At 51.0% G+C, this 16,212-nt stretch overlaps 1 protein-coding gene and 1 pseudogene across 3 annotated transcripts in view; both read left to right on the top strand.

Moving 5' to 3' along the window:
• The window catches only part of LOC139048040 (sulfotransferase 1B1-like), a 362,107-nt gene that overhangs the window by 171,237 nt on the left and 174,658 nt on the right, over nucleotides 1-16,212 (top strand). The window lies entirely within an intron of this gene.
• LOC139048198 (U2 spliceosomal RNA) lies at nucleotides 4,613-4,789 on the top strand (annotated as a pseudogene).

Here is a 16,212-nt window from a genome sequence, read left to right on the forward strand (position 1 = left end):
CTCGAAACGCCCAAGTCGAATGGCGGGGCATTTGAATATATAGCTCCAAATGAAGAACAACAAAACAAATTTCGCCCCTTCGAAAACAAAATGGCGTCACATTATTTTTTCTTCCGCCGGAAGTGTTCCCACCACATACAGATGGCGCTAAGCCCCATGAACCGCCGATGGACCGCCATGTTTTGAACGTATGGGCTCCTATGGGAGCTTCGCTACCACGTATATTTACCTTGTTACGGCTTTGGAGGACAAGGGGAGAGCGAGGCTCGCGCCGCGCGCGCGAGATGGCAGCAGGAGTGCGCACAGCTAGAGCAGCGCGCGGATGATGACCTTGGTTACGGCGAGGGACGACGGCGCGGCGAAACGCAGGAACGGGCGCCAAAGAGCTGCGCTCTGAAATGCTTACGCACTAAAAACACATTCTCGCGTCACATATATCTGCCTCACTGAGTGTTGATTGAATACCGTCCCGTAGCTGCGAAGACAGGCGTTTGAAAGCCTGATTTATCCGAGGTGCCGATATCTGTATGGAACAGATACCCGTGCTCGCCGCGCTCTCCGAAGAATACGGTCTGTCCCGCACCGCCTGCGCATGTGTAGGCGCTCCGGCCCGCGCTTGCACGCGCCTGCAAGCGCGCGTCTGGTTTAGCCTTTACTGTAGCACCAGTCTCCTGTATCTATCGTCGCTATTCGTGATCGCCGGGTTATGCCTCGTTAGTCCGGTGGCAGTTTCGAGGTCAACGCGGGCGACATTGCTCGACATGCACGCGTCTCGTAATCGCGAGACGCGCACGCCTCGTACGCTTGGAAACAAATCGGGGGGAAACTCGCAGTGCTGTTTCGCGTGGCGTGCTCACCGTGCGGAGTGCCCGTTTCATTATACCGTATTTACTGAAATGTATGCCGGTGTCGACTTCGGGTCGACTCCCGAAATTAGGAAGGAAATAAACATAATAATAATGAAAATGCGCGAATATAAAGCCTAACGAGAAAAAAAAGGGAGGGGGGGGCATTCGACTGCGACAACGCAGTTTATTAAACGTTCGCTCGTTGTCTTCATCGACATCGCTGGATTGTTTGCCACTGGGTTCTTCCCACTGTGCTCTGTGGTAAATTGCGCTTGTAGCGTTGTAGATGCTGGACTTTCTGAATGCTCGCATTATCGGCTGGGCCAAAATTTCAGCCCGTGCCGTGCGCGACTCGGTTCGGTTCACTGCATTACCAAGCGAACTACGGACGCATGTCGAACGCGTATCGCAGTAGAGCGCCGTGTGGACTCGCTCTGAGCAACTCCTCGAACGTTCGCATCCTCCAGCGGAGACTGGCCCGTCTTAGCCGACCGAGCAGATACTCGCCAAATACAGGTAATAAGGCATAGAAAGATTTGCTTCTATAAAGGAGTCATGCGCTTGAAGGTTTATATTTGTTGCAGTGAAGAAGGTTACGTGCAGTTTGTTCTTTCGTTGCGCGATTCCGCAGAGAAGAAAGCTGGCAACCGGCACAACTGTAGTAATAATGGTAGCACTACTACTACTACTACTACTACTACTAGTAGTAGTAGTAGTAGTAGTAGTAGTAGTAGTAGTAGTACAGATGCTGCTAAGCCTATTTCGTTGTGCCAGCGCTGTTTAATGTGCGAGCTAGTCGGCAAGACAGCGTTCAGCCACGGTCAACAAAACCCGGCGGGGATCTCCGAGGAAGCTTTGCCTTAAACGTACCGGCCTACATTCCAGTAAATGCGGTAGTAGTCGCCTTATCAGTGACCACCGCTGCGGGAACGCGAAGGAAGGGGTTTTTTTCGGGTGCGAGCACACAGGCAGCAATGTCCGTACGCTTATCTCGCCTACTTACGCCGTCGCCGTTCTTTTGCGTCAGCGGACCGCTCGGCGTTGTGCATGGTGCGGGGGTGGGGGAGGAGGAGGAGGACGTGCCTTATTACCGGTGCACATGAACTCGCGGCGACCGCCCTGAGCGTGGCATGGCGGCATTCGCTCTTGCGCCCGATTGCACTTGCGCCCGATTGCACACAGTACAAGGTAAACAAACTGTGCGGAGGGCCGGCGAGTGGTAACGACTGGATGATGAGACAAAAAAAAAAAAGGATGATCGACCATTTTGTTTCGGTTCGTGCCCCGGGCTCTCCCCATGCGGTGTACTGATGTTATACCAACTGGCGATGTTAGCGATCCCTTTAAAGTAAACGAAAGAGAAGCAGTCAAGTCGTGATGGCTCATCGTCAAGCTATGGGAGCCCGTGGCCGCTGAGAGATGGCTTTCGACGTACGCATCTCGACGTAAATCTTCCTAACGGTTATGGTGCGGAGTCATTAATGGCGCATATACTAAATTCGCTGCAGCTTACGGGCAGTGTTACTGGGAGAACTAGTGAGGGACGAAAAAGAGACTGTATACTGACACGGCGCCGTGTCGCGTTGGCCTCGCGCGCTGTTTGAAGTGGTGGCTCTGGTCCGGTAGTTTTTTTAATGTCCGGGGTTTTAAGTGCCAAAACCATGATCTGAAAAGGAGGCATGGTGGGGTGGAGGGGGGGGGGGGACTCCGGATTAATTCTGACCACTTAGGGTGATTTGGTGCAAGAGTGAATTTTTTTTCTCATCGCTGCGGATAATTCATACATTGTGATGTGTAGGCCTATAGGTTCTAGTGTCGTTCGTTTCAACCGGTGCGTTTCTGGGACACTTTATATCGCACTTACCCGAGTCTTTTTTTTTCTTTTTAAGCATTTATGGAACGTGTGTATGCGCATTCATTAGTCGGTGTCTGCGTCACGAAAATAGAGGCGGAGGCCTACCGCGGTCTCGACCGGCAAGAACAAGAAAATAAAATTATGGTTTCATATGGATGCTATATTTGAGCTCCTCTTCAAAAGGCTTGCTGGTCGTCTTCAACATTGCTTCCTCCATTAAAGGCGACCATGTATCCCTAACCTGTTGCGCTGGCGACGTTTGCCAGCCACCCAGAATTTGAGAGGTTGAGGTAGGGAGGGAGGGAGGGGGGAGGGGGGAAGCAGCTAGTGTCTGGTCGTTGGTGGTAATGGGAGCTGTCGTGTTTTTCCCTCACATATAGCATGTGTTCCTATTTGTATGGTTGTGCCTCGACAATGACAAAATTTAAGTGTATATGGCAGGATAGTGTATATGGCAGGGCTCGGCAAGCGGCGTGCAGGGACCACCAGAATCAAATGGTGTTTCTGTCGCTATAGACAGCCACTCAGCTCCAGCGATAACGTGGAACTCCTCAGGATCGACACCACCGGCGTTAACTGACTACATACTGACTCCATTCTATGCCTGCAAATTTCTTGATCTCATCACTCCACTTAGTTTTCTGCCATCCCGGTTACCTGCTGTATCCAGTACATGGCATGTCCATCACAGTTTCTTCCTATTATTCTCGACTACAATATCCGCTACCCCCATTATGCCTTCTGAACCGTCATTGCAACTTACAGATGGGAAAGGAACCGGCAGCGCGCCACTTGTGAGCGCATGCTACTACAGCTACTGAATGGCGGTCAGGTGGCGTCGCGGCTGTTTCAGGTTTCTACAAGATCTCCCGACACCAGCCGCTTGGGCTACAACGTAACCGAATCGCCATTCTGACGAGCAACCGACGCGTGCCGGTTTCACGGCTTGATTGAACCTGATAAGCGACGTTGTTGCCATAAGCACGGAAGTGTTCAGACGCTACAGCATGCACAGTTGCACCGCGATAGGGAGCTGCCGTGATTGTATTGCAGAACGTACAAACGCCCGCTTCAAGATAACGCTGGCTAGAGGCCATTGTCAACCGGCAACGTTTGCTGCAAGATATGCTTCCTCCGCTCGCTGCAGACAACGTGATGTGGTGCTGCTCTCATTGTGGAGAGCTTGGGCGCCCGGAGTGGGCGGCGAAGAAAGGGGGCTATGCTAATTGAGAGGAAAGCCATGCTGCGGGCTGTTCGCATACTGCTGTTGAAAATTTCTTGTGAAAAAAAAAATTCAGTGCCATTCCACCGTGAAGGTGGATGACCGGTGAAGCTGTGTGTGGGCCCCTTAATGGCACACTGTCCATTGACGTGCGTCGAACGCCGTATGCAGATAAATGGTTGGCGAGGCGCCACTGGTCGCTCCTCCGCGGTGTTGTGCCTCGGAAAATGACGGGGCACCGAGGAGTACACGTGCTCATGTATTGTTGTAAAATGTGGCAAGACACCTTTTACTAACGAATCCCGACACATAGAAGACACGCACCTCACTGCGCACTCGGAGGGCACGCACTGTTTCACAGTAGCCTAAGCGATCGTGCGGTGGTCGACGTGCCGCAGCGCAGTAATGGTTGTGTGGTCACTCGAAAAAGCACAAGCGGTCACACACAACACATGCCACACAAAATTGGTTCCTCACACACTACCTCTGAAACCTCGCCGTTGCTCCGGTGAAACGTTCCAAGTTTGCGGGATCGGGGCCACATAGATGGTTCGCATTTCGTTCTGCCCCGCGGTCCTGGCGCACAGCACGCTTACAAGACCGCCACCACGGAAGAGCGGAAGGAAATGAAAGCAGATACGCAAGCGCTTGGAACGCCGACAAAGAGAGGGTGGTGCTAACGTGGACATGACCGACGAGCGTCAAAGTGTATCGGTTCTTATCAGCTTAATATGTGATACGGGTTGTATTTGGACCTAATATATTCAACTTGTTTTTGCAAGTTGGCTGAGTGCTTGAAGTCTGCTTCACCTCCGGCGCGGGTCATCCCGGTATTGAACTATCTTCGGAATTGGCCCACGTACGGGGATAAATTCTCGATATGCGCTGCTCCATAGATGCACGTAATTTTTTCCCAGAATCTAACCATATACAATTTTCGCAACACGTATTTTCCCTTAGCTTGTTCTTCGGGTTTCACCTAAATCATGTATTTATCGTTCTTGTGTAGTTTAAAGAAATCTTAGATGTGTTAGTCTTTTAAGGCAGTAAATTTTACTCACCTCATGAATGCAGCTTTCTACAGTACGAAAGCGTCAAATGCAGGAATATTGATATAACAGATCATACATGCACAAATAATTAGCAAGCTACGTATGAGATATGAGATGATTGTAGCGGAACGGTCAGTTAATGTCTAGGTAACTCTTATCTAATCCTTTGTTTGGGCTCTGACGAAAGCCGATAGTTTTCCTTCCGCTTTATATCCTGCACCGCCGAGCATCGACGCCTGCAGCGGCTCTGACGGCACTCTTCATCACAACGACGTTCCGAGACACTTTTACCGCAACGCTAAACTTTGCTACCGCCTTCAGTGCTGTGGCAGTAGGTGCCATTCCTATTTCTGGTTACTTCAATAGAACGTCAATAATGCGTTCTCCCACGTACGAGGTCTGTCTGCAAGCATCATTGGAAGTCTTCTTCTGCTAAGCGCTTCAGCAGCGATGTCGATTTTTCGTTAAACGTCGTCACACCGCCAAAATGTTCCCCCTTCCCTCCCCCTGCCCCCCTTCTTGAGCCACAAGTTTGCATTCGAGGAACAAAAAAAAAAGATATGTGACAGACCCCATCTCGCGATGACTGTAGACGGTAATGCCTTAGCATTCAACCAGTATAGCGACGCAGCCTATTTACTCCATCGAAACGAGTTATGCGTGAGGCGTGTAGTGCAGCGGACCCCTCTTTCGCGCTTCCCCAAGAGCACGTCGCGCCACCTAGCGCCGCCGCCACGAAGCCTGCGCGTGGCCTCCTAAATGCACGGCGTGCCGGTGTGTGCGAGCGCTGATAACGCGTCATTCGGCAAGCAGGTTCTTTTTTCGCCCTTTCTGGACACGCAACCGTAGTTATATATAGTTATATCCACGAACTTATGAAAAATGTACTTCTATGCACAGTTTCAAGAAAAAATGTTTCGATGTACTTACTATCTGGTACTGTGTCCTCAATATGTGCTTGAGGTAAAGGAGGAAGAACTTTATTAAAAGCACCAGTCAATGAACGTCAGAAGAGAAATGCTTCTCCCCCTTCGCCCCTAGCCGTCGGCCGGAATGCCTTGAGACGCAGCAGCAGCAAGGGCTTGACCGATGATGTCCCGCTGGACGTTGGGGTCTGGGCTGCGGAGCAAAGCCTCCCAGGATTCTAAAGTTCGCGAGCTATCATGTTTAGCCGGACATGTCCACACCATGTGAACCAGATTTGCTGCCTCATCACAGAACCTGCACTTTGACCTGAACACCCCTGGATGCCACTTGCTGTAGAGTACGGGGTTTGGAAAAACCCCCGTCTGCAATTTCCTCCACATAACCTCATCTTTCTTACTGAGCGTTCTGTCCGCTCCCGGGTAGATTTGGCGATTTAGTCTGTAGTATGCTATGATTTCATGGTATGCGCGCATATCCTCTCTTCTGGTTATAGTTTCGGTGGTTTGGGAGCTTCCGGGGGTCGACCGGTAAGTAAGACCTCGGGCGACCGAATGAGCCTCCTCGTTCCCTCTAAGTCCCTGGTAAGCTGGTGCCCAAACGAGCAGAACAAGCTGCCTGGGTTTCCCTGTTTCCCTGTTTAATATACGGATGGCAGTCTCCGTCACCCTCCCCGATTCGTAATTTCTCACAGCGTTTTTGGAGTCGCTGATGACCACATTTACCCCCCTTTGGCTGAGGGCCAAGGCTATGGCTACTTCCTCAGCTTCAACCGTCTCGACGCCACTGACTGTGCAGCACGCCACCCGTGTTCCATCTTCTCTAACCGCCACGGCCGCGTGTGCCGCTTTGCTTTCATATTCCGCAGCGTCCGTATATAGGACGTCCTGTCGACAAGTGTATCTAACTTGTAATGCCTCTGCCTTGTCTTTACGTCTGCCGTCGTGAAAGGCAGGGTTCATGTTTCTGGGTAGCGGAGGTATTTTTATCTTGTCCCTGATCTGTCTGGGTATGTCTCCTGAGCGCACTTGCTCATGTTTGGGCTCGTAGCCTAATTTCTCTAAAATTTTCCTACCTGTTTTAGATCCGAGTAGCCTTTGGTGCTGCGCGGTAACGGCAGCCTCAATCAGTTCCTCGAGAGTGTTCGACACACCCAGCTTCATAAGTTTGCCGGTGGGCGTGTTCGGGGGGAGTCCGAGCGCGACCTTGACACTTTTCGTAATAATGATTTCGAGCTTGTTCCGTTCTACAGAACTGAGCTTGAGGTAGGGTGCCACGTACACTATCCTACTGATTACAAAGGCTTGTGCTAGCCTCAGGAGATTCGCCTCCTTCATCCCAGCGTGCCTGTTTGCTATTCGCCTGATAAGACGACACGTTTGATTTGAACTGGCTTCTAACCTAGCAAGCGTTTCATAATTTTTCCGGTTTGCCTGAATCCTCAGCCCGAGGACGCGGATACTGTCGACCGCGGGGATCTCGGCGCCGTTGACGTACAGGTGGATGCCCGTTTCGCGCTTTTGGTGAAGCCGCTGTTTTCCGGGGGGCATCAGGAACAGTACTTCCGACTTTTCGGCCGAACATTTAAGTCCTTTGGGTTTCAGGCACTCCTCGATAATGTCAATTGCATTTTGCAGGGAGCTTTCAATTTGCCCATCACTGCCCTTGTTTATCCATAGTGTTAAGTCATCCGCGTATATGGTAAAGTTTAGATTCTCAATTTCCCCCAACCGTTCGGGGAGATTCAACATTGCAATGTTGAAGAGGGTAGGTGATAAGACCGAGCCCTGCGGCGTCCCCACGTTACCCAGGTCAATGCTCTTTATAGATTCTTCCCCTATCTTGAGAGTGGCTTTCCTGTTGGTAAGAAAGTCCTTGATGTAATCGTACACTCTCTTCCCGACATTGAGCGAGTTCAAATTCTCCAAGATGGACACGTGCCTCACGTTGTCGAATGCCTTTGCCACATCTAACCCCACGACCACTTTCGTGTCTCGCGTTTGCTTGTCTATAATTTGGTCTTTGAGCGGCAGCATCCCGTCGCATGCCGATAACTTTGGTCGAAAACCGATCATGGTGTCCGGATACAGGCCATTGTTCTCCATGTACCTATTGAGCCGCGTCAGAACGACGTGCTCCATAAGCTTACCCACGCAGGAGGTGAGCGATATAGGCCTGAGGTTCTCGAAGCCCAGTTTTTTGCCCGGCTTGGGAATGAAAATGAGGTTGGCGAGTTTCCACTCCTGCGGTATCGTCCCCGTCTCCCAGCACTCCTGCATGTACGTTGCGAGGTTGGCGATTGAGCTGTCGTCTAAATTACGGAGCATTTTGTTGCTCACTCTGTCCGGCCCTGCCGCTGACTTAGTCCGTAGCCGATTAATCTCCGCCCTGACCTCAGCCAGTGTGATGGGGGCGTCTAATTCCGAATTCTCTTCCCCTCCGTAGTCCGGGAGGGGTTCAGGTCCGGCGGGATTGATGTACCTATTCCTAACTTCTTCTAAGAGTTCCTTCTTAGTGCCATCAAACTGATGTGCCATTCTTTCCAGCTGTTGTTTTGACGCTGACTTTGTGCTATCCGGATCTAAGAGGTGGCGAAGAAGTCGCCACGTCCCCGCGGTACTCATATTCCTCTCCATCTGATCGCACACGTTTCCCCAATTTTGCTTCGTGAGCGTGATGGAGTGCTCTTCAATGTCCTTATTTAAAGCCGCTATCTGTTTCCTGATATTTCGATCCCATCTCCTCTGTCGAAGTTGGTCCTCCAGCCTTTTCTTTTTCCTCCAGAGATTAACTAATCTCCTGTCTACCGCTTCGTTGTCCCCCTCAGTTTCCACCACTTCGGTGGCCTCTTTAGCAGTGCGCACTACGCCATCGCCCCACTCTGCAATATTAGAGATGGGAGCCGGGTCTCCCCTGAGTGCCCTGAAAGAGTCCCAATTTACAGCCTCCACCCTCCTTTTTCGGGAGGTTGTCGGGCCTCCTGCTACCACCACTTCTATGATGTTGTGATCGCTGCCTAAGTCTTCGTTTGTATTGCACCACGTGGCTTTAGTGCCGCTCCCCGTCAAGGTGAGATCCGGTGTCGTATCACACGCGACACTATTTCCCTTCCTCGTAGGCTGCATCGGGTCGGTTATTAAATCCAGATTATGAGTTTGTATGTCGTCCCACAATTTCCTACCTTTAATCGAAGTCTGCTTATATCCCCATGCCGTGTGGTGAGCGTTAAAGTCCCCCACGATCAACAGTGGGTTGTTCTTAATTTTACGTAGCGTCGTCGCGAAGAGATCCCCGAAGTCGCATTTTCTTTGTCTGGGAGAGCTGTACACATTTAATACAAACAAGCTACAATCTTTCTTTCTTCGCGGTACCAGTTCTACGAGGACGTGGTCGGTTTGTGCATTCCCGGTGTCATGCTGCACCGCTGTGACGTTTCGCCTGATTAGGGCGGTCACCTGCGTGCTTTCGCCTTCGCCTAGGTAGGATTTGTACCCCGACAACTTTGCCTTTCTACCGCATTCCTGTAGTGCTATTAGCTCCGGTCGATCCCCGTTCCTCAGGAATTCCTGTAGGACCGCACGCTTGCGCGTGAAGTCTCTACAGTTCCATTGCCAAACGGTGTTTTTACTGGATCTGTGAGCCATGGCTGCCAACTAGCTGATTTCCTAATACTTGCTGGGTGAGCTGTTCATATGCCCGGTCCCTCTTCGCAAATTCTGCCTTAAGTTCTTCAGTGAGTTTATTATCCCTCTGATGCAGTCGCTCTGTGAGATTGTTATCTCGCTGATGCAACTGCTGTGTCAGATTTTGGAACATCCCCAACATGCGTTCCTCAAAGGCCTTGCGCCATTCATCGTCCTGACCAGACTTGGTCTCAAATTGTTCCTCCAGTTTCGCTATTTTGATGTCTATCAGTGTCTCTATGTCCCTATCTATCATGGGCTTCTCCATTTCCTTCGCCCTCTTTTTAGCAGGAGGCGGAGACGCTATCTGCTCCTCTGATCCTTCGATATTTGGCTTTTGCGACACTTGCGGTTGTTTAACATGTGCTGTTTTAGGCTTAAGGGCTAGTTTAAGCTCCTCCAATTGCCTATTCATCGCGGCTAGCTGTTCTTTAAGCATGCGATTCTCTTCCTTAATCTGAAACATTTCCTCATCGCGTTTATCCTGGGAGGCCCTGCTTGCCCAACCCACCTTTCTGTTCGGAGACGTGGATCTCGCTGGATTGTTGACGACAGCGCTGCCGGAGGTCCCCGGATTCCCGCGCCCAGCCTTCGGTTGCGTCTCCCCTTCCTGCCGTTGCGGCAGTCGCGGAAAGGAATCCGACCTCCCTCTCGACATGCTCCGCTGTCTTGACGGACTCCTGGATCTGCCTTGATTCTTTTCCCATCTGCTCCTTCCTACGTCGGTCTCCTTCGCCTTCCGCTCTTCCTCCTCCAAGCGCAGCTTGGCTTCCCATTGCCTCTTCTTTATCGTATAAGGGGTCCTGAAAGCTTCCTTGCATTTCCGGTCTGCCGTTAAATGACCTTTGCCGCACAACTTACACTTGGGCTTACATGCGTGATCCTCAGGTGGAGACGTCATTCCGCATCCCCGACATTGAACGTGTTCGCTGACACATACGTCCGATCTGTGTCCTAGCTCACCACACTGGTAGCACACCTCGTAGCGTTTCTTGTAGAGCACACACTTCAGAGGTACGCCATAACAGTACATCCACCTCGGCACTGTCTCGTTTTTGAAGGTGACGATTGCCGAGCTGGAGTTGCCCATCTTCCTAACTCCAAGTATCGGCGGGTTCCTCGGGTTACCGAAGGCCTCAGTCAGTTCCTCTATTGTGAATGTCGGGTCGATGCCATGCACCGCACCCCGCCCGTTGTCTTCGTGCGGCGCGAGGTACGCCGTGACTTCGTAGTCCTTGTTTTCGATCTTGATAGACTTAATCTTGGTCACCTTCCAGACAGTGTCCATATCTGGGGTGCTGAAAATCAGGGTGCCTTGCTTGTCGTTAACAATAAGCACGTCCTTTTCTTGTCCCTTAACCCATGGGATTTGCGCTGCCATGCGCACCGCCGCACTCAGCCTGGTAGTCGGAACTTTTGCGAGCGCCAGCCCGTTCTTCGGCCGAAGGATGATCTTGTAGTCGTTCGGCGGTAATCGCGGGAGGTGCGACGCAATTGAACGCTCCGCGATCTTCTGCCCCAGCTGCTTAAACGCGGCGTTCGCCGCTGCCGCCTTCTTGCCTTCCCCGAACGTGGTTCCGCGTTCCGTCCGCTCGCCGTTGTTTTGGCTTTCTCGCCGTTCGCCTCTCGCAAGGTCCTGCAGCTCCTTGACATGTTTTCCCACTTTCGTGATCCAATCCGCTGTTCTCAGTTCATCGGGGGTAATTTCTGTACCCTCTACGGTCACCTCCATGGTCCTCGTGCCTCCACAGCGGGGTTCCGAAGCGGATGCCGGGGGCTTCGGCTGCCGCCGAGCCGCCGCGTTTGTTCAACGCTAGCTTTACCTTTAGCTAGGTGGGAGACGCGGTCGTCATAAAAGTGGCCGTAAAACATCCAAAAGTCCACTTACAGTCATAAAATTGTAATCCAGGTGATCCTTGGGTCTTCCGATAGGCGATCACATCACTTATTTCTATGAATCGGCACTGTTTCCACCAGACAAGGCAACTTTCCACGGAGCCGACTTGAACCACGTCCGCACTCCCTGGCCCCCTGGCGGCTCTCCCTTGAGGTAAAAAAAAAAACATTTTTTCATTGTTCTATAACCTTTGTACTCTGCTGCATTTTCTAACAGTTATACATTGCTAGGAATGGTTATGTTACATTTTGTATGACGCTTGCACAATCTTGAACTCTTTAATATGTTGCCTGTTATGTACTATCGGCGTCAAATGAAAGTTGAACAGCGGGGCGCGTGGCCTAAGCATAAGTGAAGATATAGTGCGCGCCGTCCAGTCATCACCATTGACAGGCGCGCACATCCGGATTGGCCGCACCACGCGATCCCCCTCTAGTGAGATAATTTTGCTTCTGTCCTGGTTCTTACATTTCAAAGGGAGGAAATAAAAAATTTAGAAAACGAAGCTAAAATATTGCAGTTTACGGCGAGTCTTGTCGCACAGATCGCCGAAGCCGCAAGTGCTTTCGGCGCGAACAGCGGTGCGCGTGGTGCAGTTTGCGCCGTCATCGCCCGCACCGCGCGGGCGAATCTACCATACGACGATGGTGCACGGTGCAGCACACCTAAAATTGACGCAACGAAAAAAAAACAAAGAAAAATAACACGAGCAAGCAAATGCAAGCATATCAGCAAGATGTACTCAGAGCCTCAAACGCGTCCCCATTGGTACGCGTTTCCACGCCCAGTTTTACGCGTTTCTTCTTCCTACGCAGCTGTATACCGCGACAGATGTGCGTGTGTTCCGTATTCTTGCAAGCTGTCACTAGCACTACAGAAACTGCGCTATCGCGCCGCACACAGGGATTTTGCACGAACCAGTTCCGGCGATACTGCGTCACTTTCGCGTGACGTAGAACGCAGCACGTTGGATGTTTTGAGAGGTTTTGCTGAACCAGCCAAAGCAGCGCGCCCTGAAAGTAATCGTCCGAGAATAGTCCCATGTTGCGATATGATGCGGTTTCAATATATTTTTGAAGGTGGCGCAGATAAGATGACTAGGTAGTGTTTCGAACGAGGATGATGGTGCCAATGCAACACATGCAGCTGCAGAACTGAATGTGCCGGCCTAGAGTTGCATTTTCACTTTGGCGCGGAAACTTGAAAGTACATCTGCCAAAATATGCTAATATCGCCTGCTGCAGCACCTCCTCTACGTAAATGAGGCGATGTCTGCTGTCAAAGTTAGTTGCCAACCTTCAACACCTTTCCTTCGCCGAACGGTTCCAGCTGTCAACATACTGCGTCGTCCAATATGGGTGCGCGTGTGATCCGCTCGTGCGGATTGAGTGTGCAACGAGTTTTTCAACGCGATCCGCCTTTTGGGGGTCCGCGCCCGGTCTGCACGCGATCAGACGAGGGCGGAACGGACGGGCGGATTTACCAAAAGACCGCGAGGCGGAAAGAAATGCGTACCGTCCATGTGGCATCGATCCCGCAAAGTTTGAACGTTTCACCGGAGCAGCGGCCAGGTTTCAGAGGGAGATTGTGGAGTAGACATTTTGTGTGGCCTGTGTTGTGTGGGACCGCTTGTGGTTTTCGAGTGACCACACAACCATTACTACACTGCGGGACGCCGACCACCGCACGATTGCCTTGGCTACGGTGAAGCAGTGTGTGCCCTCGGAGTGCGGTGAGGTGCGTGTCTGTTCTACGTGCCGGGATTCGTTAGCAAAAGGTGTGATGCTGCGTTTTGCAACAATACATGGGCTTGTGTGCCACCCGGTGCCTCATCTTCTGAAGCCCAACATAGTGGAGGAGCGACTAGTCACGTCTCGCCTCCCATGTATGTGCATTCGGCGTTTTACGCACGGCAATGGACAGTTTGCCTTTAAGGGGCCCACATGCACAGCTTCGCTGGTCATCCACCTTTAAAGAGTGGAACGGCACTGAATTTTTACTCATTGCAGGAGGCACCTGGTTCAATTGTAAGCATGAAATATTTTAGCTCCCGTTGTCGCCGACCCTTGAGTGACTTGACCCAAAAGCCAGAGCCGTTATCCGGGCATTGAAACGAGAACATCCTGCCAAGTTGCGAGAATAAAACGAGATCATCCGGGCAACCCGGACAAAACGCTAAAATATGTGGTCTCTGGCCCCCAGCTTTTTATACAAGACTGCATTCATACGCTAGTTATTGCCCAAACAGGTTGCAACAAATATGACTTCCGAGTTCTTCCTAATGTTTGTTCACAACATCACTCAAACTGTTACTCCTAGTACGCTGAAGCATTATTTGTTGTTTCCATTAACGACGTTCAAAAGGCAGATGCAGGGCACCAAACACTTCATTGTCATCCTTCGGCGCTGAACGCCAGTGGTCCGTAAGTTCCGTGGCGCGGGTTTTGCGTCGCTTCGAGAGATGGAACTACGCGGCTTGCGGTCTTCTTCAGGCGCTTGAACCCGCCGCGGTGGGTTAGCGTTTATGGTGTTGCGCTGCTAAGCACAAGGTCGCGGGATCAAATCCCAGGCGCGGTGACCGTATTTCGATGGAAGCGCCATGCAAAAACGCCCTTTTGCAGTGCACCGGCGACGTGTTAAAGATCCCATGCGGTCAAGATTAATCCGCACTCCCCCACTACGGTGTGCCTCAAAAATCGTGGTTTCTTCAGAATTCAACTTTTCTTCTTCTTGCTGGGCCGAGCGCTCTGTCTCCCTGGCGTCTTTCGCTGCCTGTCGTGCGGCCTTGAGCAGTTTTTCTCCTTCTAGCTGGGCAGCGTCTATATGGACTAGTGCACTGTATGGCGTGATTCGATGTGGTGCGATGTAGTAGGGTGTGCCGTTGTGAACATGCGCTACACCCATTTCGAGATTGTGACTAGCATCATCTCCAACCAATCTGTTTTGCCGGTCGCCATTTCATGCTTACATCTACTGGCGATTACGGGAAAGCCAGAAATTTTTTTATTGCATTATCTAGGCTGGCGAAGCAATGGTTGTCGGATCAGGGAGCATGCAGCAGCCTCCTCACACTTGATTGTTGCGTTCGATCAGCGTTTCCGGGCGAGCAAAGGGGTCTACATTGCGCTCAAGTGGCTCTGGAATCTGCACATGCTTTGCTCAGTGTCTGTACTGTGCTGTGCCGTAAGCTGGAGTGTTGCAGAGCATTGCGCAGTAATGAATAAAGGGCACTTGCACAGTCGGTGTTCGATATGTCACAAATTAGACTGCTAGTCAAGGTTCAGCTGAAGGTCGGTCTGAAATCGAATGCGTGCTCTTGTGGGAGTGAAAAATCCACAATATATATACGGGAAGGATTGCTCGTAATAATTTGTACATACGCTGTCGAAACGCTGATGGATAAAATCAACCCACCCTGGGTAAAATAGAAGTTGCACTTGATCTTAGTCCAACACAATTATCGTAATAACACACACTCATCAGCATCCACCATTGTTTGGGACATCGTTACAGCAGTCTAGATGTCGGATCTGGAAATTGTACAATCCGACAGACGCTGCTGTCTACACGGCTGCTACTATTTTAACATTGTGTTGCCGGGTCGAACGAATCGCTAATTTTGCGTCGTTTTATTGAATGAGTGCTACGAGCACTGGAGTCTATAGTGCCGACGATGCCTCTACTCAAAGTCTTATATTTTGATTCTCAGGCAGGAGAAAATCGGCAAATTCGACAAATAGCTAAAGTTCAGTCGTTATTTCAGACGGTACATGTCGTTGTTGGCAGAAGAATCCAAACGGAAATGTTTGACGATGTCTGGAAAAAGAACAGTCGATGAAATTGGTCGATTTCTATAGGCGCGGTAACGAAACGTAAAAGTCAAGGAACTCTTTCCAAAGGCGTTTAGCGACATTCGATGTATTGCTGCATCTTTAATGCCCAATTTTCAAAATATCATATATTAATCTTTTGTTCCGTCTTTTCGTAGATCTTCATTTCGACAAAGATTGCAAATGGGTCGCGCAAAAAGTGCGCGCTTAAAGTTCTCCCTTCACGTGCAGCAGTCTGACTCGTACTACTGGCCGAGTGGAGAGAGCGGTGCTGCTGCACCCTCTCCCATTTTTTTTTGCTGACTCACGCCATAAACTTGCGACAGACCTCGTATGCCAATTGCACGTCATTGCACGTACGTCATTGGCACTAAAGGGGAAGAGAAGCGATGGCTGGCAGAATGTTCCACCGTGTACTGGTACACGCGACTGCCCTGTATTCCTGCCCTGCCCTGCCCTGTATTCCGAGAGCCCAACGAGGAGCAGCGGGTAACGGGGTCGCCAGGAGGTCTGTCGGTTCCAGCACCACTCGCTCGTTTGACGTCATGTGCCGCTGACGCATGATAGCGATCGCTTCCCAGAATTATATTTTTTTAAATGAACGGGAAACGCTGCGCGCTGTGTGTGACGCATCGACTTCGAAATATACGCTGAAGAAGCTCGAACGCTATGCGAAGCATACTGTACGGCGGAAAGCCGCAACTGGTATCGAAGTACAGTCGCGTCGCGCTGGAATGTTCTTGTTCATACTCTTCTTCGTCATCGCGCCCGCGGCGGCAGCATTTCGATGCGGGCGAAATGCCAAAAAGCGCCCGTGTACTGTTCATTGGGTGCGCTTCGAAGAACCCCAGGTGATCAAAATTATCACGGAGTCCCCCACTACGACATGCCTCATGTTCAT

This window comes from Dermacentor albipictus, chromosome 7, assembly GCF_038994185.2.
Source record: "Dermacentor albipictus isolate Rhodes 1998 colony chromosome 7, USDA_Dalb.pri_finalv2, whole genome shotgun sequence".
In the NCBI taxonomy this organism is placed as follows: domain Eukaryota; kingdom Metazoa; phylum Arthropoda; class Arachnida; order Ixodida; family Ixodidae; genus Dermacentor; species Dermacentor albipictus.